Raw genomic sequence first — 24,170 nt, 5'->3', positions numbered from 1 at the left:
TGATCCATGAAAGAAATGCACATATTTAAATGCCACATGGAAGTAAAACTATTTTTGCGAGGGGACAGGGAGTCGTGGATTTCATTATATGGTGTCAAATGTCAGGCAAACCTTATGGGTATTTTTTGCTTCTCTGGATACAGACCAAATATTTGTGGATAAAATACATCTGAGACTTTATTAGTAGAAAGAAGTTAGGATATAGGAATATTTTTTCCAGGAACTGCTATATTCCAAACATTTGGTAGGTAGGTGTGTGTGCTATTAAAGCACACTCAATCATCGCAATAATCTAGTGTAATTCAAGAAGCTCTGTTTGTGAATCATTCGTTTCTTGATTAAAACTCAGCTTCACATTTGTAAAAGAAATAAATTGTACATAATTTATAAAAATATAGGGAGTTATACCTCTAAATTGCTAGCCTATTTCTTGCATAGAAAGTCCTCTATGTTGGCTGCATGCAAGCCAAGAGTTAAAGAATCAGCAACAAATGAAGAAACAACTTGCTTTCTATGTAATGTGACCAAGTTCATAGACCACAAGAGATCTAGAATATCCAAGGCTTTCTCCAGACAACTCCCACATTTATTGAATGTTTGTGCCAAAAAAGAATTTACATGTGTAATCCAATTAAAACAAAACTTTGTGACGAGTAATATTATTCCTATTATGGAAATGAAGAAAGTGCAGATCAAAAATATTATGGAATACTCCAAAAGTTGCCAAAGTTCATAAATACATGAATCAAAGCCAGTTCAACTCAACTGCAACTTCCTTTGGAGAGCAGGAACTCAGGATTTGATTCTGCAACTAGCACAGGGAGAGTATCTACTTAATGTTGGGGAATAAATTGATCTGACTCAAAGTGTGTCATAACTCCAACATGCTCCAAAAACATCTTTATTAAAAGTCATTCTTCACAGAATGGCACCATAAACAGAGCCTCAAACCACTAACCTAGGCATCCAGTTTTCTTAGACTGCCACTAGTCCTGTAGGTGTTCAAGGCAAATCCTATAATTTCAATTGTGTCAGTTATGACATAAACAGCTTCATTGGTGAGAAAACAATGCCACTTTGGCAGGATCAGAAAGATACAAATGTGTCTGGTCCCCCATTATTCTCCTTATTGTGACTTTGAGGCATGATAGGGCCAAAACATCTCCCAGACAGGAGTTTTGATCTAATAACACGATTAAGTTCTGATCTAATAATACCAGATAGACTAGATTTAAACTACAACTTGGTAATTAGAAAAACAACTGCAAGGCCCTTGAAAACCAAGACTTGCTGTGGTCCCCTAAATCAGAGAAGGAAAATGTACAGAACATTTAAAAAAATTACTATACCTGGATATAGCTGAGTGTGGCATACTTCTTATATAATATTAGCTTAATTAATCATGGACAATTTTATTGCAAATCTAATAACCATCAAACTCTCACAAAATACAATTCACTCGAATATATTTGATACACTATACTTGACTCATTGTTTCAATTTTTTTAATCAACAAATTTAGCATGGCACTAACATAGTATCAGTAAATATGTAAGCTTAAACATGATTTCATATTCACTTTTACACAAATATTAGAAACTTCTAAAATATTTTTAATTTTTTAATTTTGGGGGGCTACATCATTTGTTTTTTTAGCTGACAGAGTTATTTTAAATGTTCTTGAATCCAAAGACAATAAATAAAATGGTCTCCAAAAAGCCAAATACACTGTAATTGTCACAAATTTATGTCCAGATCCCTAAAATCTGTTTTTATTGAACCCATATATCTGCTGATCATTTGCCAAGTGATATTGAAGCAGAAACAAAGTAAACTAAGACAAAGTAAATTAGAGCTATAGAGCTAAAATTATCTCTTTTGCACCAAATGGTAGCCAAGAAAAGTTCTGATGAAACTTTGTATGAAGATGGCGGCGAGGGGAGTGCATTACCCCCGTGTGCTGCTTCACTGTGTGGGAGTATGACAAGTCAGGACGGCCAAGGATATCTTGTTAGGAATTTCCAGCAATAGTGGGGTGCTCCGGAACCTGGAGGAAGGATTTCCATCACACGAGGATCGGCTACGGGGACTCAAACGCGAGAGGTTTGTCGCACGGAGGGTAACTGCTTATTCAGCAAATCGCCCCGCGGCTAGAGTCTGCAACGCGTGCTGGGATAGAGACGCAGGGTTACAGCGCTGCAGTTTCTGCCAGCCGCGCAAGCACCGTACTCAGGGCTGAATTCTGGGTTCGAGACGGGGGAAGGAAGCGGTCCATCTCGGTTCTCCACACCGGTCAGACCACAGAGGAGGCCAGCAGCCACCATGTTGGTAAACTGACGTCACCTTCCCTGTTTTCGACTGACCGCAGCTCATTCAGCCATAGAACAGGTAATTTCAGGCTGCAATTCGCCTGCGGCTTGCAGACAGATTGCTAGGGTTCAGCGCCTGGGTGCTGCTTAGAATCTGATCTTATCGAAGCAAACACCGAGCGCGGGGCGGCAGAGTTCCGGCTCCCGGAACCGTCCCGGAACCGCCCTGGCTCAGGGCTGCGGAGCCCGCGGAGGCTGCTTCTTGGACCCTGCTACTATCAGAGCATACACCAAGCACTAAGCCGCCGAATTCCGGCTCCCGGAACTGAGCCCACGGGGACTGCTTCTTGGAGCTTACACTTATAGGAGCTTACACCGAGCACGGAGCGGCCGAGTTCCGGCTCCCGGAACTTCCCTGGACCGGGGCTAGGAGCCCGCGGAAACTGCGTCTCCGTCCGGGTCCTGCTGAGGGCCGGTCAGGACTCACCCGTTGCTCTGGTTGCCTGGCAAGGGGAATGAAATGCTGCCATTCGCATAGGATACCAACATGGCAGAGATCTGATGTCATCAGAAAGCGGCGGAGGAGAGATCTTCATCAATACCAGCGGTGACATAAGCAGTTGGTCTCCTGGTGGGGGGGTGAGGCACAGTCACCCGAGTTTCCTCAATTTGTCCTCGAGCCAGAGGGGAGGAGCCGGGCCGCCGCCAGCGCCCGGAGCAGGCCCAGCGGCTCGCCAGCGTGGTGACCACGTGACCCCAATTGGAGAGGGGGCGGAGCGGAGCCACCACCCACACCCACAAGGTGGGCAGACCCGCGACCCAGTGGTACATGGGCGTGGTAGGAGGGACAGGGCAGAGCCGCTGTTCGCGCTTACAAGGTAAACAGACCTGTGACAGCCTGGCGGGTCAGGCCCAGTGGCCTGCCAGTGTGGTACACACATCACCCCAACTGGAGTAGGGGCAGAGCAGATCCTTCTCCCACGCCCGGATCAGGCCCTGCCGGTGTGGTGGTCACGTGACCCCAGTTGGAGTGGGGGCGGAGCGGACCGCCACCCGTGCCCGCAGGGTGAGCAGACCAGTGATCAACCTGCAGATCAGGCCCAGGGGTCCGCAGGCGTGGTAGGAGGGGCAGGGCAGATCCGCCGCCCGTGCCTCCAAGGTAGGCAGACCTACAACAGACCGGCGGATCAGGCCCAGGAGCCTGCCGGCGTGGTACAAACACCACCCTAATTGGAGTAGTGACAGAGCAGAGTCGCCTCCCGTGCCAGGAAGAGGCCCAGCGTCCTGCAGGCGGGGTAGTCACGACACCCCAATTGGAGTAGGGGCAGAGCAGAGCCTCCACCCGTGCCCGAAAGGTGGGCAGATCTGCGACCGACCAGCGGGACAGGCCCAGTGGCCTGCCGGTACGACAGACACGTCACCCCATTTGGAGTAGGGGCAGAGTAGAGCCGCCGCCCGCGCCTGCAGGGTAGGCAAACCTGCAATCGACCAGCGGATCAGGCCCGGTGGCCTGCCGGCGTGGTACACTCGTCACCCCAATTGGAGTAGGGGCAGAACAGAGCCGCCGCCAGCTCCCAGAACAGGCCCAGTGACCTGCCGGCGTGGTAGCCACGACACCCCAATTGGAATAAGGAGAGAGCAGAGCCGCCGCCCGCACCTGCAGGAAAGATACGCAAGCAGTATGAAAAGACAAGGAAAGAAAGGACCACAAGCAATGCAGGTCAACGCAACTTTAGAAGAGATAACAGCTGCAGCAGATGGAATGTCAGATAAAGAATTCAGGATATACATGCTTCAGATGATCTGGAGTATCAAGGAAGACATTAAACAGCAAAATCAGACAATGAAAGATCACTTCGACAACGAATTACACAAACAAATCCAGGAAGCAAAGGATCAACTATACAGGGAGATAGAGATTATAAAAAACAAGCAATCAGAAATCCTAGAAATGCAGGAAGCAATAAACCAACTTAAAAACTCAATGGAGAATACTACCAGCAGAGTAGAACACTTAGAAGATAGAACATCAGACAATGAAGACAAAGTATTTCAACTGGAAAAGAACATAGACAGCTCAGCAAGACTGTTAAGAAACCATGAGCAGAACATCCAAGAAATATGGGATAACATTAAGAGACCAAACTTAAGAGTCATTGGGATACAGGAAGGTACAGAGCTCCAAACCAAAGGAATGAGCAGTCTATTCAATGAAATAATACAAGAAAACTTCCCAGACTTCAAGAATGAGACAGAATCCCAAATCCTAGAAGCCTACAGGACGCCGAATGTGCAAAATCATAAGAGATCCACACCTAGACACATTATAATGAAGATGCCCAACATACAGAATAAGGAGAGAATTTTAAAAGCTACAAGAGAAAGGAAGCAGATTACATTTAGGGGTAAGCCAATCAGGATAACAGCTGATCTTTCAACACAGACTCTGAAAGCTAGAAGATCCTGGAATAACATATTTCAAACACTGAAAGAAAATGGGTTCCAACCAAGAATTGTGTATCCAGCAAAATTAAGCTTCAGGATGGAGGATGAAATTAAAACCTTCCACGATAAACAAAAGTTTAAAGAATTCGCAGCTAGAAAACCATCTCTTCAAAATATCCTCGCCAAAGCATTACAGGAAGAGGAAATGGAAAATAACAATGAAAACCAACAGTGGGAGGTAGGACAGTAAAGAGCGGGGGGGAAATAATCAAAGAGGAAAACAAACCATGTTTAGTAACAGAAATAAACAAATATGGCTGGAAGAACAACCCATATCTCAATAATAACCCTAAATGTTAATGGCTTAAACTCACCAATTAAGAGACACAGGCTAGTAGAATGGATCACAAAACAAGACCCAACAATATGCTGCCTACAGGAGACGCATTTGATAGGAAAAGACATACATAGGCTGAAGGTGAAAGGTTGGGAAAAATCATATCACTCATATGGACTTCGGAAACAAGCAGGCGTGTCCATACTCATATCAAATAAAATAGATTTCAAGCCAAAGTTAATCAAAAGAGATAAAGAGGGACACTACATACTGCTTAAGGGAACCATACACCAACAAGACATAACAATCATAAATATTTATGCCCCAAACAATGGTGCAGCTATGTTCGTCAAACAAACTCTTCTCAAGTTCAAGAGTCTAATAGACCACCACACCATAATCATGGGAGACTTCAACACACCTCTCTCGCCACTGGACAGATCTTCCAAACAAAAGTTGAATAAGGAAACTATAGAACTCAATAACACTATTAATAACCTAGACCTAATTGACATATATAGAGTATACCACCCAACATCAAGCAGTTACACTTTTTTCTCAGCAGCACATGGATCCTTCTCAAAAATAGATCATATATTATGTCACAGGGCAACTCTTAGACAATATAAAGGAGTAGAGATAATACCATGCATCTTATCTGATCATAATGGAATGAAACTGAAAATCAATGATAAAAGAAGGAAGGAAAAAGCATACATCACTTGGAGAATGAACAATAGGTTACTGAATGATCAATGGGTTATAGAAGACATCAAGAAGGAAATTAAAAAATTCTTAGAGATAAATGAAAACACAGACACAACATATCGGAATCTATGGGACACATTGAAAGCAGTTCTAAGAGGAAAATTCATTGCTTGGAGTTCATTCCTTAAAAAAAGAAAAAACCAACAAATAAATGATCTCATACTCAATCTCAAAATCCTTGAAAAAGAAGAGCAAAACAACAGCAAAAGAAGTAGAAGGCAAGAAATAATTAAAATCAGAGCTGAAATTAATGAAATCGAAACAAAAGAAACAATTGAAAAAATTGACAAAACTAAAAGTTGGTTCTTTGAAAAAATAAACAAAATCGACAGACCCTTAGCGATGCTAGCAAAGAGAAGAAGAGAGAGAACTCAAATTACTAGCATACGGGATGAAAAAGGCAATATCACAACAGACACTTCAGAAATAGAGAAGATAATCAAAAACTATTTTGAATCCTTATACTCCAATAAATTAGAAGATAGTGAAGGCATAGATAAATTTCTTAAGTCATATGATCTGCCCAGATTGAGTCAGGAGGATATAGAAAACCTAAACAGACCAATATCAATTGAGGAAATAGAAGAAACCATCAAAAGACTACCAACTAAGAAAAGCCCAGGTCCGGATGGGTATACAGCAGAATTTTACAAAACCTTTAAAGAAGAACTAATACCAATACTTTTCAAGCTACTTCAGGAAATAGAAAAGGAGGGAGAACTTCCAAATTCATTCTATGAGGCCAACATCACCCTGATACCTAAACCAGACAAAGACACTTCAAAGAAAGAAAACTACAGACCAATATCTCTAATGAACCTAGATGCAAAAATCCTCAATAAAATTCTGGCGAATCGGATACAAAAACATATCAAAAAAATTGTACACCATGATCAAGTAGGATTCATCCCTGGGATGCAAGGCTGGTTCAATATACGGAAATCAATAAATGTTATTCACCACATCAATAGACTTAAAAATAAGAACCATATGATCATCTCAATAGATGCGGAAAAAGCATTCGACAAAGTACAGCATCCCTTTATGTTCAAAACTCTAGAAAAACTAGGGATAACAGGAACATACCTCAATATTGTAAAAGCAATCTATGCTAAGCCTCAGGCTAGCATCATTCTGAATGGAGAAAAATTGAAGGCATTCCCTCTAAAATCTGGAACAAGACAGGGATGCCCTCTCTCTCCACTTTTCTTCAACATAGTTCTCGAAACACTGGCCAGAGCAATTAGACAGACGAAAGAAATTAAAGGAATCAAAATAGGAAAAGAAGAACTTAAATTATCACTATTTGCAGATGATATGATTCTATACCTAGCAGACCCAAAAGGCTCTACAAAGAAACTATTAGAGCTAATAAATGAATTCAGCAAAGTGGCAGGATTTAAAATCAACACGCATAAATCAAAGGCATTCCTGTATATCAGCGACAAATCCTCTGAAATGGAAATGAGGACAACCACTCCATTCACAATATCTTCAAAAAAAAAATAAAATACTTGGGAATCAACCTAACAAAAGAGGTGAAAGACTTATACAATGAAAACTACAGAACCCTAAAGAGAGAAATAGAAGAAGATCTTAGAAGATGGAAAAATATACCCTGTTCATGGATAGGCAGAACTAACATCATCAAAATGGTGATATTACCAAAAGTTCTCTATAGGTTTAATGCAATGCCAATCAAAATCCCAACGGCATTTCTTGTAGAAATAGAGAAAGCAATCATGAAATTCATATGGAAAAATAAAAGACCCAGAATAGCAAAAACAATGCTAAGCAAGAAGTGTGAATCAGGCGGTATAGTGATACCAGACTTCAAACTATACTACAGAGCAATAGTAACAAAAACAGCATGGTACTGGTACCAAAACAGGCGGGTGGACCAATGGTACAGAATAGAGGACACAGAAACCGATCCACAAAACTACAACTATCTTATATTTGATAAAGGGGCTAAAAGCATGCAATGGAGGAAGGACAGCATCTTCAACAAATGGTGCTGGGAAAACTGGAAATCCATATGCAACAAAATGAAACTGAATCCCTTTCTCTCGCCATGCACAAAAGTGAATTCAAAATGGATCAAGGAGCTTGATATCAAATCAGAGACGCGCCGTCTGATAGAAGAAAAAGTTGGCTATGATCTACAGTCGGTGGGGTCGGGCTCCAAATTCCTCAATAGGACACCCATAGCACAAAAGTTAATAACTAGAATCAACAAATGGGACTTACTCAAACTAAAAAGTTTTTTCTCAGCAAAAGAAACAATAAGAGAGGTAAATAGGGAGCCTACACCCTGGGAACAAATCTTTACTCCTCACACTTCAGATAGAGCCCTAATATCCAGAGTATACAAAGAACTCAAAAAATTAGACAATAAGAGAACAAATAACCCAATCAACAAATGGGCCAAGGACCTGAACAGACACTTCTCAGAGGAGGACATACAGTCAATCAACAAGTACATGAAAAAATGCTCACCATCTCTAGCTGTCAGAGAAATGCAAATCAAAACCACCCTAATATACCATCTCACTCCAGTAAGATTGGCAGCCATTAGGAAGTCAAACAACAACAAGTGCTGGCGAGGATGTGGGGAAAAGGGTACACTTGTACATTGCTGGTGGGACTGCAGATTGGTGCAGCCAATTTGGAAAGCAGTATGGAGATTTCTTGGAAAGCTGGGAATGGAGCCACCATTTGACCCAGCTATTCCCCTTCTTGGTCTATTCCCTAAAGACCTAAAAAGAGCATGCTACAGGGACACTGCTACATCGATGTTCATAGCAGCACAGTTCACAATAGCAAGACTGTGGAACCAACCTAGATGCCCTTCAATAGACGAATGGATAAAAAAAATGTGGCATTTATACACAATGGAGTATTACTCTGCATTAAAAAATGACAAAATCATAGAATTTACAGGGAAATGGATGGCATTAGAGCAGATTATGCTAAGTGAAGCTAGCCAATCCCTAAAAAACAAATGCCAAATGTCTTCTTTGATATAAAGAGAGTAACTAAGAACAGAGTAGGGACGAAGAGCAGGAGAAGAAGATTAACATTTAACAGGGATGAGAGGTGGGAGGGAAAGGGAGAGAGAAGGGAAATTGCATGGTAATGGAAGGAGACCCTCAGGGTTATACAGTGGAGGAGGTAGAGAGAGAGGAGGGGAGGGGAGGGGAGAGGTGGGGAGGGTGGAGGGTGGAGGATGGGAAAGGCAGCGGAGCACAACAGACACTAGTATGGCAATTTGTAAATCAATGGATGTGTAACTGATGTGATTCTGCAATCTGTGTATGGGGTGAAGGTGGGAGTTCATAACCCACTTGAATCAAAGTGTGGAATATGATATGTCAAGAAATTTGTAATGTTTTGAACAACCCACAATAAAAAATTTAAAAAGAAAAAAAAAAAAAAAAGAAAAGTTCTGGTATTCTAAAAACTCAAATTGATTAATTCCAAGAGAAAGGATGGGTGAACCAATATTTTGATGAAATGCACTTTGATCAAGATATGAGATGTTTGTTTAAAGGTTGACATTTAATGTTAAAAGGAAGCTAAAATGACAAATTCATTAGCAAGCTTCACCTAAGAAAAATATGAAATCACATATGCTTGGGAATCTTTTCATGTGCAAAACTCAAAAGCATATGGGTGAAAGAACTATAATGGAAAATTTGAGAGCATTTGTGCCTTCTAATAATCCCATAATGATAAAGACTGGATGTACATGTCTTTTGTTCTCTTCAATTGTTGCTTAAATATTATCACAGAAACTCCATTATGTACATGCTGATACCACTATTCCACAAACATGCCCATTCCTATTTCTACATTCTTCTTTCACCGCCATCACATTAAAAGTTCTGGTGTGTTAAGGCAAGCTTAGAATGGAGAGGTCATAATGGGAGGATTACAGGCTTACAAAGGAAGTTTAGACTGTAAAACAGATTGGAGTAATACTTAGCTTCACCATTTGCTGACTGTGCATTATTGAGTAAATGATTTAATCTCACTAAACTTGTTTCCTCATCAACTAAATGGAGTAATGATTCATTCCTTTTAATGATGTTGTATATTTTAAAAGAGATTATACAAATAAGGAGTTTTACATAGAGCTTCATGCATAAAGACTATATTTTTAGTCAAAAATATGAGTTACTGAGAGGGGGGAAAAGAGAAAGAAGGACAGAAGAATAAGATCAAATATTAAATTGATACATAGATATCAATAATTATTAGTTTATAGCATTGTAGCCATTCTTTAAAGGAAGAAATAATGTGCTGCAATATTTAGAGGAAAGTATAAGTACATAAGTTGAAACGACCAGACTGCCCTCTAAATTGATCTATAATTGTTTGGGGAAACTACAGCCAGGAACCAACCTTTATGAAAGTAATACATAACTGTCTTAGTAAGCTTTCCATCACTGTGACAAAGTACCTGAGATAATCAACTTAAAAAGAGGAAAAGTTTGTTTTGTCTCATGGCTTCAGTGTCAGTCTGTGGTTTTTTGGTTCTTTTGCCTCTGGGCCTATGAAAAGGCAGAACATTTATGGCAGAAAATACAAGACAAAGGAAGATTTTCATCTTATTGCAGCTGGGAAGTGAAAAGAAAAGCAGGAAGGGGCCAGGGTCCCAATACTCCTTCAAGGGCATACTCCAGTGACCTAACTTCTTCCCACTGGGACCACCTCCTAAACATTCCTCTACTACCTCCCAATAGTGTTACAGCCAGGTTTCACATATGGATCATTGAGGGGAACATTCAAGACTAAATATAGCAAAAATATATTAGAACAATCATAAATGCAAACATTACTAAAATATGCAAATCCATTGCAAAAGACTTTTTATAGCACTGGGGATTAAACTCAGGGCCCCATGCATACTACACAATCACTCTACCACTGAGCTACACCCCTAGTCCTTTTTGTATACACATTTTTTTTATTTTGACACAGGCTCTTAGAAGTAAATCACAATAGGAAATATGTGTTGGCTAAGCAAACGTAGAACAACTGTTTTAAAACATTTGTAAGAACCTCAAAGTTGCTTAATGTTTACAGGTGGCATCAATAAATGTTGCAGTTAGCCCTGGCTTGTCTCAGTGTAGCACAGAAAAATCCCACATCCCAAGAAAAACCCAAATCTCAGACAAATTCAGAGAATTGGTCACCCTATTTGCTGGGAAAGAAAGATAGCATGTCTTATAGATAGTCTGCTTAGAAGAATATGAAGATGTTTCTGTTAGGAGTAATATTTTGAATACTATTCATGAGTTGCCTCTTTTGCCTTCCTGAGCATAAGACTATCAAATGGTCCACCCAGTGTCTACTTCCCTTCCTGGGATGTTGCAGATGAAGAGTGCTTTGAGGAATGGAAAGCAGTTTGGTATTTAATGGAGAAGGGAATATTGGTAAAAGAAGAATGAATGTTTGGCTTCATAAATAAATTAAGGCTATGCATTGAGACAGTAATACTGCCAGCCAACCAGTGTTCCTGAGAGGATTTGTTAGGTTGTTGTGTTCCTTCTTTACCTCATGACACAGGGACTGGAAGTATAGAGTTCCTCCTAGCAAAAACATGATCTTCTACCTACCTTGGAGAGCCAGGTACTTTTATGATATACAGATCGTGTGACAGTAGGGAAGTAAAATAATCCTCTGTCTTGCCTTTGAGTACTGAGAAAAAAAGGACAAGGAGGCAGGAGAGAGATAAGTATAAGTATATCCTCGTGTCTTAGGCCCCATCAAAGAACGGGGAAGGCAGTGTTTCCACTCCTAGATGCCCTTCAATAGATGAATGGATAAAAAAAAAATTGTGGCATACACATATAATGGAGTATTACTCAGCAATAAAAGAGAATAAAATCATGGTATTTGCAGGTAAATGGATGGAGTTAGACAAGGTAATGCTAAGTGAAGTTAGCTAATCCCAAAAAACAAAATGCCGAATGTTTTCTTTGATGAAAGGAGGCTGATTCATAGTGGGATAGGGAGAGGAACCATGGGAGGAGTAGACGAACTCTAGATAGGGCAGAGGGGTTGAAGGGGAAGGAAGGGGACATGGGGTGGAATGTGATGATCATTATTATCCAAAAGTGCATGTATGAAGACACGAATTGGTGTGATTATACTATGCATACAACCAGAGATATGAAAAACTGTGCTCTATATATGTAATAAGAATTGTAATACATTCTGATGTCATGTAAATTTTAAAAATTACATTAAAAAAGAATTGAAGGAGGAGAGCATCTTATCAAATACTTTAGCACTATAAGACGCTGATGGTTCAAGGTAACTGGAGGTACAGATGGTTCTAAAAAGCTGCATTTTCAAGCCATCCTCAGTTCTCATATCTTATGGATAAGTTGAGAGTCAATGGCCTGAGAAGGCATGCACTATGAAAAGCAAAGTACCCCATTTCTCTTCCAGAATCTGTAGGAGGATATCCAGGCCAGTGTATAAGGCAGAGAATCAAGCAGATGCCCAATGTTCTACCCCAGTATAAATCAAGACAAGGGAGTACTATGGAGAGTCAACCAGTGATCTAAAATAATCATAGTCCATTTACTAGATGCTGACTTGAACATGAGAGGATACCAGGGCTCCAATTACCTAGTTACATGTGAGTTTTGCTTTAGCATCTAGAGAACACCAGACCCAATGAAGAAAGAAACTACAGTTTTCTTTTCTTAACCTGAGATCACACCCTTCTAGCCATACAGCAAAATTCACCTGCAGGAGAGAAACTGAGATTATCTTCAGTATTTGAGTCACTGGAAAATTGTGTCAACAAGAGGCTAAATTCTATCATAAGGGTATATTTGAATTATTAGATCAGGCAAACTTCAGACCAAATGAGACATCTAGTTATTTTTTCAACTAACCAGAGAGTGGGTGTTCAAAAAGAAGTGCAAGTCACTGACTAAATAAAGAAGCTACATTTTTTTTTTGTTCCTCAACATCTTTATTGTATAAATTCATGCTATTTTTTAGGGTCTATATGTACTGACACTTTTTCTTAAATATAGAATCAGTACCCTGATATAGGAATGTATGATAACTGTTCCCCAATCCTTTGTTTTAGACAGGTTTTTGCTGTTGTAACCAGAAGACCAGACAACAACAATTTTAGAGGAGAAAAAGTTTATTTTGGGATTCATAGTTTCAGGAGTCTCAGTCCATAAACAGCTGGTTCCATATCTCTGGGCCCAAAGTGAGGAAGAACATCAAGGCAGAAGAATATGGCAGAGGAAAGTAGCTCAGGACATAACAATCAAGAATCAGAGAAGGAATGCTCCACTTACCAGGGACAAAATCTATACCCCAAAGGCACCTCCCCTCAAAGACTCCTTCTCCAGCTACACCTTACCTGCCTACAGTTATCATCCAGTTAATCCCTATTAGTAGATTAATGCAATGATGTGGCTTGGACTTCTTTCAGCACCGTTATTGGGTTCCAAACGGAATCTACCAATAGCAAATGTTTCAAAACGGTAGAAGCAAAAGCTGCCAGTCTTCTTAAATGTTAGTAAGATCAGCCCTCTCAAAATACCACTCCAATAACCATGTATTGGTTAAGCTGTCACAAGGTTAGCCCAAATTCAAGGAGTAGGAAAATAGATTCCAAAGAAACTACATCAGATGGAAACGGTGATAAAGAAGAGACAGCTAATTTTAATGCACCGTCAAACTATCAGAAAAAACAGTACAGATAATAAGAGTGAGCCCATCATACACAACCATGGTATTAGGACATCCTCAGTTTCTGTCAGGTATAGCAGCAGGATGGGAGAGGAGAGAGTGGCACACACAGAAAGATTTATTTCAAGTAACTGGCTTACGTAACTGTGGGAGCTGGTTATCAAGTCTGGAATTCAGAAGCACCACCATTTTTTCCTTTACAGAGTATCTTAATTTGTATTAATAACAGACCCAGATTGCAGTAACATTGCCCTTGGCTCAACCAAACTTTAAATAGATTTCTCCATGACTATAGGGCCCTGTCCTCTTATAATTGATAATTCCTTCTTTTCCCTTTCATATATAAATCTTTCACAATTCCAGAATGTTTTTCTCAAGAATATGGGAACCATTCCTTTTAAATGTAATCATCAAGAACTTTGGGACCTCTATGTCCTGGTCTGGGTGGGAGTCTCACTTCTATAAATGTCAACTAGCAGATACAGGTGTCCTAATCACATGAGCCAATTTCCCCACTAATGGCCTCTAGTACTTTTCCACTTACTCACCAACGTGCCTAACTATCACACCTTTTCTTTCAGTACAGTTGAATTCAGTTTTTCATCCCGAATAAAGTCTTCTTTGCCCATTTAACCTGTCCCATGCATTTTGTTTGTTTGTTTGTTTTTCACAAGGCATCAAATTAATTGCTGAGTAGGCTGCTGTTTTTTGGATTGTTTTTACGTTTTCCTTAGAGTGGTTCTTTAGCAGCCTATTCACCAGGGTTCCTTTAGTCCTCCTACTAAGGCATAACACTTTTGCATCCATCTTTATGGAATGGCCATGTTTTGTGCAGCAAGGTTACACCACTCGGACACATGGGAGCTAGAGCTTCTCTCACCCTTCCTTGAGCTCTAGAAGTTGTGCAACTTACAGAACCTTGACATTCATTCTCTGACCAGGTGAAGCATCTTCAAACTTGAAGAACCAAACTTGAAGACCAACGAGGATCCCAGTGCAGAGTTCTAGAGCTTTTCTCCACATAGCACCTTTCTTTACACTACTTTGCAGGTCACAATTTAACAGCCTTTGTCCACTTTAGCTCCTATCTCTCACCTTCAATTCAATGTGTCCAGGCACTATCTGGATCTCACCTCCTTTTTCTGTGTTGCCTGGAAATCACCTCCAGGCAGAAAGCCAGGGCATAGCAGAGCTCCTCTCCTGTGTTTCCCTTTTCTCAAGGACTACTACCGTCTTCAAATTGATGTCCTACTAATATCTAAAAATATTCCAATTTTTTGACCCTAGTGTCTGTGTATTCACAGTGGCAAATCAAATACTATCTTTTTCCTTGACCGACAAAAGTGGAAGCCTTAAAATATTATATACTTTGAAATGGCAGTTTTATCATAGACACAAAAGGTTTATGCCAAAAATGAAATCATTAGAATTCCCAATATCCTTATGTGTTTATGTAAAGCTCCTTTTGTTTCCATTTGAAAGACATCAGTTTCCTACATCAGTGCCTAAATACACCGTTGGTCAATTGCTTGGAATGACAATAGCAAACAAAATTTTATAAAAATATGCAAATAAATTTCTAGCAAAAAATGGTATCTATTTGGGGATTATGGTTAGATAGGTAGTACATAAAAATCCTTTAAAATATTTGTTTCTTAATATGTATTTTTTTCTATCCTTCAAATTCTAAAAATAAATAAATAAAACATCAAAATGCTAATTGAATGGCTATAAAGTTTTCACAGAGAAGCTATTAAAACCTGTAAATGCATCATAAGAAAGCTTTTTCTATTCTACTGCATCACTTTTTCTTGACCCCAAAGTCATTCTCATTGTCTTTTTAGCTGCCAGATTCTGAAGTTCAAAGAGAGAAATCACTTCATATCTGCAATTTACTTCTGAGAGCCAAAAAGGAAAAAAAAAAAAAGGTTATTGAATGATGAGGCTCATCAGTTCTTACAAGCAATGTTACCATGGTAGGCAGAATTCTGTGGTGTTCCCCAAGATTCACACCCTGTCAAATACATATATGCTCAGTATTATCCTCTCCTTTTCAGTATGGACCAGACTTGTGAACATGACTGATGTCAATCCTGTAATTAATTTACATAATAAATTAATAAGCAATTGTAAAGTGATATTGTAAATGTAATTAAATCACGAATAAATTTGATTTTGAGCTAATCAAAAGAGAAATGATCTTGGATGGGCCTGAACTAATCAGGTAAACCCTTTAAAAGAGGGCTTAGGTCTTTTCTGATATTAGATTCTCCTGTTATCTTAGGGTAGGTAAGCTCTATAGAGGACTTTCTAAATGCCTTAAGAAACTATGAGAGGCAGCAAGAAGCTGAGGTTACCCCCTGAATGAACCTCAGTTCTACTTCTACCCACAAGGAACTGCCAGTACCTCTGTGAGCCTGTAACTGGACCCTGAACTGCAGAATAGAATGCAGTCTACTCAAAACCTTTAATCATAGACTTGGGAGACTGATCAGAGAACTGACTTACACCAGGTATCAACTTATGACCCACAGACTCTGTGAGATAATAAACAATTTATTTTAAACCAGTAAGTTTTTAGTACTTTGAATTGCTAACTAATACAGCTATTTGGGTTAGTGAAATATTAAATACTTCCACCAGTTTGAAAATAGCCTCAACTTGAGCTCCTGAGTACATCTCCAGCACCACTTGGACATCAGTCAGTCTGTAATTACTCGAAGACTGATAGATGTTCCCACAACACAGCAACCAAAAACTTAAAGTCTGAATTAGCAAGGACTTATAGGAACTGCTTTATTCATATGATGGTGTCCCTTCTGTGTGGCCTGTGACCAGGTCCTACTAGACATTCAGCATTTTGAATATCACACTTCGTTATATAACATAATGACATAATATATATGCATATATATTGTATAATTAAAAGAAAATTCAGAGAGTTATAGAAATGTTAGAGAATATAACAGGAAAATGTCTTTCCTTTCATGGGCTTTCCTATGAGATATAGAAGAGATAGAAGAAAAGAAAATGAAGTTATATATGATTTTTGACAGTGATCAATATTATTAAGGAATTTGACAGCGTCTGCCTGACAGAAATACCTGCTTCATGCATGAAGAATTCAGTTTCTTGAACTTCCTTCTTTCATCACAGCTGTCTTCTTGTCCCCTTCTCTCGATGAATGGTGATGATTGATGATGATGATGATGATGATGATGATACAATAACAATAACTGTATGGGGCTGGGGATGTGGCTCAAGCAGTAGCATGCTCGCCTGGCATGCGCGAATCACTGGGTTCGATCCTCAGCACCACATAAAAATAAAATAAAGACGTTGTGTTCACCGAAAACTAAAAAATAAATATTAAAAAAATTCTCTCTCTCTCTCTCAAAAAAAAAAACTGTATGCATGCAATATTCTTCCATGCCAGGCATGGTGATAATTGCTTAACATACATTATTTCATGTAATCCATTCCACAACAGTGGGACTTGAGTACTGTTTGAAGTACTCTTTAAATACATACTAATATATCTGACAGAAAATAGATAACACAATAAATGTGATCTTCAAAATGTTAAAACCCAGAGAAGAAACTTCTCAAAAAAGCGCAATTTGAGCTGAGACATGAAGATTGAAATAGTCAGTCGTGAAACAATCCATGAAAGACAAGGTCAGAATGGTCAACCAGGTCAGTTTATTTAACACCATCACAGCTTCATAGATAGTAGAATTTTATTTTTAAGTAATAGAAGAAGACTTTGAAAGATTTTGAGTAGAAAATGTACTGGTAGAAATGTAAATTAGTACAGCCACAGTACAAAACAGTATGGAGGTTCCGCAAATAGCTAAAAATAGAACTACCATATGATCCAGCTATACCACTCCTTGGTATACCACTCCTTCCAAAAGAATTAAAGTCAGCATGCTTTAGAGGTGCATGCATACCCATATTTATTAAGCACAATTCACAATAGCCAAATTATCAAACCAGCTTAGGTATCTGTCAACCCATGTACGGATAAAGAAAATGTGACATGTATATATAATGGAGTTTTAGCCAGCCATAAAAAAATGAAATCATGTCATTTGTAGGAAATGGGTGGAACTGGAGATCATAATGCTGAGTGAAATAAGTCAGACTCAGCAAGAACATTATTGTGTATTTTCTCTTATAATGGAAACTAGAGGGAAAAGAATGAAAAAAGAAGGTCACCATGAAAGAAGAATAATAGAGTAGAGGAAGGGAATCAGGAGAGGGAGGAAGAGAGAGTGAAAGAGACATTGAAGAGTGAATTGATAAAATTATGATTTTGTGCATGGGGGAATATGTCACAATGAAACCATCATCTGCATAACTTATATGTACCGATAAAGTAAGTGTCATGATTTAATTTCCTTCATGAAAAGACCACCATGCTCCTGGCTGCATTTAACTTCAAGTATCTAATAACTGTGTCTTCGTGCCAGGAGCTGTATGCAGGAAGCTCGTTTCACAACACTTTTCTGTACCCACCCTATTTGCAGTGTTCCATAAGGCCTCTCAAGTGAGCAAATTTTAGTTAACCTGCTGTTACTGATCTCATTCCTGACAACTTTCTTGTTTAAGAAAGTTTTATGTCAACCCAGATAACACTAGTACCTGTTATATTTCTGAGCATGTTAATGAGGTATCTTCTTACTTGATCCTCATGCCCCTATCCTTGAAGAAGCTGGCAAAATAATTAACTACTGCTGTATTTCCATCTTTCTTTCCTGAGTCTTCAAATTTAATGCAGTGTTTGGGTGATGTCATATTTTTTGGTTAGGATCTAAATCCACAAGCTTTTTTTTTAATACAGCATCAGCACATGACCCAAAAGGGTTTGGATTTAATGACCAGCTTTAATGTAGGGTGTAGATGACAGTTTGGGGCTATGTGTGCTCTTCCTGATTCATTATTAGCCTGGAGCAGTACCTTTAAGGAGCTTCCCTGCTCTGCCAGCACCTGCTGAGGTCTGCATGACAGAAACATCTGCTTCATGCCCAGAGTTCATCCACTTAGCTTCCTAAACTGCCCCCATTTTGTCACTGCTGCACAGCATTCTTCATATTTTCTCTGCTTCTTGGCCTCCTTACTCATTCTATGATGATGATAATGATGCTTATATTAATAATGGAATAACAGTACCAACACAAGTATGCATATCTGTGTTTTTTTTTCTGTCAGATATGGTGATAGGACCTTAAAGTAATCCATTCAATAACTCTGTGACTCAAGTTCAATTTTAATCCCACTTTACAGAGAATAAAGCTGAGGCCTAGAGGCTTTGAGATTATATGGCTTGTGTGAAGTGAACTCAGAATTTATGCCCAGTATGGATACAAGTTCAAGGTACGTCTATTCATTCCTCCTTGAACTGCTGAGTGCTGTTACCCCTTCAGGGTACATCTGATGACTTAAATTGAAGTGCTCAGACTTCTGTGTGTAATATTGCTTCCAGCTTTATTTTGCCTTGGAAAAAAAAAATCCTTCCAGTGTGTTATCCTTGAGTGCAAAGGCATGTGTGTGGTTTTGGTTTTGTGACTTTTACTGAATACCTCTTACCATGCTTTCTTACTGAAAGCCACTTAGAGTGACTCATAGATCAAATGTTATGAAAACTTTATAATGTCCACAAGCCAAGTTACTATGGAATTATATTGAGAGGAACAACTTTTACAAGGGCTAAAATGCATATTGATTTGTTGATTGATACATCATTCCAAGAAATGATTTAAGGTCATTAGAAATAGAATTTTAACTCAACTGGAGGTCCATTATCACAGTCTTAAAAATAGTTATCAAGAATTAATTGAATAAATTTAGGGAAAATTAAGTAAGAATGTTTGAATTTACACTTAATCATAAAGAAAGGATTTATGTATTACTTAGCCAAGAAAAATCTACTGATTTTTTAAAATCTGTTTTTCTCCGATCATAATGTTAGAAATGATAAAAGAGTTTTTCTCCTGTAGAATCTTATGGATTTGGCTAGCACTAGTATATGAGTATGAAAAAAATTTACTTATGAACTACAGTTAAAAGAATATTCATAAGTTGGGTTATGGCTCAGCAGTAGAGTATTTGCCTGGCACATGTGAACCATTGGGTTCCATCCTAAGCACCACATAAAAATAAATAAATAAAATAACGTTTAAAAAAAGAATATTCACATTTCACAGATGACTTGAATTTGCTTTTATGTCACATGCTCATTTAATCTGCTTTTCATAATTGGCCTACTTTGTCTTTTTGTTGTTATTGTTTATCTATTTGTCATTGAATATCATGATGAGGAAATTTATGCTTCTTACACAGCAAGAAGATATGTTTTCTTCCTAATCTAATAGATGCAGATCTGAATGCAAGAAGACAGAAATATTTGAAAAGGACAAATATTCAGATGTTTTATAACCTCTGACTGACCATAGTATCCCAACTGAGCAATTATATTGTTTCAAGTGTAGAAAATTCTTTAAATGATATTGTAGCCTCAGAACATAATAAAATGGTCAAATAATTTTGAAGACTAACTTTTCTTGTTCTTTTAGCATATTAGCTGCTTCTTTATACATACATACACATAGAAGAAAATGTGCACCTTCTTATCCTCAGAAATTTCTTTGTAAATAACTAGATAGATTTTTTTCCAATCATAGCTTTTATTTATAATTAAATTAAAATTACATTAACTATTCCAAATAATTAACATTAACTATTCCAATGATTTGCAAACATAATATTGTTTCATTATTAATGGCAATAATGTATTTTGAATTAAATTCTGATAAATCTATTTGAAGTGATTCCTACAAACTATATAAACTGAGTTTATTTTCTGACTGAATATTTTCTACACTCAATAAATGTGATTATGTGTATTACAAAAGGAAAGTTTGTTTTATTTCATCTTGGATAACCAAGTAATTTTTCTTTTTTTAATTTTTATTGTTGGTTGTTCAAAACATTACATAGTTCTTGACATATCATATTTCACACTTTGATTCATGTGGGTTATGAACTCCCATTTTTACCCCTTATACAGATTGCAGAATCACATCGGTTACACATCCACTGATTTACATATTGCCATACTAGTGTCTGTTGTATTCTGCTGCCTTTCCTATCCTCTACTATCCCCCCTCCTCTCCCCTCCCCTCCCATCTTCTCTCTCTACCCCATCTACTGTAATTCATTTCTCCCCCTTGTTTTTTTTTCTTTTTTTCCCTTTCCCCTCACTTCCTCTTGTATGTACTTTTGTATAACCATGAGGGTCTCCTTCCATTTCCATGCAATTTCCCTTCTCTCTCCCTTTCCCTCCCACCTCTCATCCCTGTTTAATGTTAATCTTCTTCTCATGCTCTTCCTCCCTACTCTGTTCTTAGTTACTCTCCTTATATCAAAGAAGACATTTGGCATTTGTTTTTTAGGGATTGGCTAGCTTCACTTAGCATAATCTGCTCTAATGCCATCCATTTCCCTGCAAATTCCATGATTTTGTCATTTTTTAATGCAGAGTAATACTCCATTGTGTATAAATGCCACATTTTTTTTATCCATTCGTCTATTGAAGGGCATCTAGGTTGATTCCACAGTCTTGCTATTGTGAACTGTGCTGCTATGAACATCGATGTAGCAGTGTCCCTGTAGTATGCTCTTTTTAGGTCTTTAGGGAATAGACCAAGAAAGGGAATAGCTGGGTCAAATGGTGGTTCCATTCCCAGCTTTCCAAGAAATCTCCATACTGCTTTCCTAATTGGCCGCACCAATTTGCAGTCCCACCAGCAATGTACAAGTGTACCCTTTTCCCCACATCCTCGCCAGCACTTGTTGTTGTTTGACTTCATAATGGTTGCCAATCTTACTAGAGTGAGATGGTATCTTAGGGTGGTTTTCATTTGCATTTCTCTGACTGCTAGAGATGGTGAGCATTTTTTCATGTACTTGTTGATTGATTGTATGTCCTCCTCTGAGAAGTGTCTGTTCAGGTCCTTTGCCCATTTGTTGATTGGGTTATTTCAATGGCATTTCTTGTAGAAATAGATAAAGCAATCATGAAATTCATATGGAAAAATAAAAGACCCAGAATAGCAAAAACAACTCTAAGCAGGAAGTGTGAATCAGGCGGTATAGCGATACCAGAATTCAAACTATACTACAGAGCAATAGTAACAAAAACAGCATGGTACTGGTACCAAAACAGGTGGGTAGAGCAATGGTACAGAATAGAGGACACAGAAACCAATTCACAAAATTACAACTATCTTATATTTGATAAAGGGGCTAAAAACATGCAATGGAGGAAGGATAGCATCTTCAACAAATGGTGCTGGGAAAACTGGAAATCCATATGCAATAAAATGAAACTGAATCCCTTTCTCTCACCATGCACAAAAGTTAACTCAAAATGGATCAAGGAGCTTGATATCAAATCAGAGACACGGCGTTTGATAGAAGAAAAAGTTGGCTACTATCTACATACAGTGGGGTTGGGCTCCAAATTCCTCAAGAGGACACCCATAGCACAAGAGTTAATAACTAGAATTAACAAATGGGACTTACTCAAACTAAAAAGTTTTTTCACAGCAAAAGAAACAATAAGAGAGGTAAATAGGGAGCCTACATCCTGGGAACAAATCTTTACTCCTCACACTTCAGATAGAGCCCTAATATCCAGAGTATACAAAGAACCCAAGTAATTTTTCAAAAGCATGCCAAGTTGAAAACATACATTAGGATGATGATGATCATTTTTGAAAAAAGGATATTTTGAAACTATCTGTTACAGTGCAGAATGAATAGGTGGTGGTGATAGGTACAAAAATGTTTTTCTTCATATCAATTCACATCATACTGATATTGTTGTAAAATCACAAAATTTATATAAATCCAACGGAATTCAGTTTTGGTTTATTTGATTAGCAGAGAAAATGTAACAGAATTTTCTAAGTGTGTAATTCAACTACAGTTTAGTTATTGCTACAAAAATAGGGATATAGAATTTAAGTGACTTTTTCCTGAATAATGCTGATTCTTGGATATATAGTGACTTGGACATGAATTTGTTATTTTGCCTATTTGTTTGCATGTATATGTAAAAGAGTAATTAACTTTTATTAAAGTATAGTATATTGGCATTTTTCTCAGGCAACCATTTAATTCTCCCCTGCCCCTAAGCCCCTGCCCCAAAAAAGCTGATACATATAAAAATTGCTAGCATTTGATGGAATGCCTGCCTTTCAGTATGATGTTTAAAAATAAAAATAAAAATCTGGCTAAGCAAATTTATAGCTAAAATTAAAGAGATAATTGTGTCTATTTCCAGCTCTTTTGTGATCCAGTTTCTTCCTCCGGAATCCTCATAAGAAGAGTGTCACAATGGTTTATATCAGTTTTCCCAGTTTTTATTCACTTTGTTCAATTTATTTCTCTGGAGCTCTCAAATGCTATTATGCATTATAGTTGTTTCCAATTATCTAATTGCTCCTTATTTTTAAGAACCAAATTAATAAGGACATCGGCTTAGAGGTCTACTGGAATTTTGCCAGCTCTTAATTTTGGGTGTAGCAGCACAGGCTTCCACACAGGTTGCGGAAAACTGCTCAGGGATCACAGGAGCAGTTCCTGGGGACAGGAGACCAACTCATTGTGCCCTTTGCTGTCATGAATGCATTTGTATAAATAATTAGGCTAAAATGAATGTCATAAGGAGACATGAAGAGTAATACAAATTGCCAAGTGCAGTGGGCAGATTTGGTGGGCTGGGTAGAAGGTCAGAAAGGTTGGTGAATATTTAACATACAGAGTAAAAGCATGGATTCTAGACCCAAAGTATCTAAACTTGAGTTGCTCTAATACTTACTCACACTCTGAGCCTATCCAGTACATAAGGATATTAGCAGCAACACTTTAATATCTGACTTCATGTAATTCACATGGGGGAGGGGGAATAAGTTTTAAAAGATACAGTTTGTCAGAGAGATACATGAAAAGATGAATAAAGGATAAAAGAATAGGAAGTGAGATGGCAAGAAAGTAAAATATCTATTAATATTAGAAAAGGTAGTCAGGGAGCATCTCTCAAGAAGATGGGAGCTCAGGAAGGTGAGATAGCAAGGCAAGTAGATGTTTTGGAAAAGAAAGCTCATTCTGCGTGGAGAAAAACAAGTTGAAATTCCTGAGCCCAAAACATGAATGGCGAGTATAAATAATAGCATAGACACCAAGGCAAATGGAGCAAAGTAAGACAGAGGGGAAGCAGAAGTGAATTTCAAGAGATAGGAGATTCTGCATGAGAAGATAGCAAGCAGACCACACATGGTCTTCAGTCCAGGTAAGGATTTTGATTGAGAGGTGAAGGCACTGGAGGATTTTGTGCATAACAGTGACACAAACTCATTTATGTTTTGTGAAGTAGTCTTGGCTGATGTGTTAGAAGAGAAAGAGTGGAAACAGAAAGGGGTCTAAGAAATGAAATAATTGTAGCTTCAACTAATGCAGCAGCCCAGTGAACATGTTGAAAAGTGATCATATTCTAGACATAATTAGAA

Source organism: Marmota monax, unplaced genomic scaffold, assembly GCF_021218885.2.
Source record: "Marmota monax isolate L192 unplaced genomic scaffold, Marmota_monax_Labrador192_F-V1.1 WCK01_AAM20220418_F8-fsc00056, whole genome shotgun sequence".
Lineage (NCBI taxonomy): Eukaryota > Metazoa > Chordata > Mammalia > Rodentia > Sciuridae > Marmota > Marmota monax.
Note: the sequence above shows the minus strand (reverse complement) of the source record.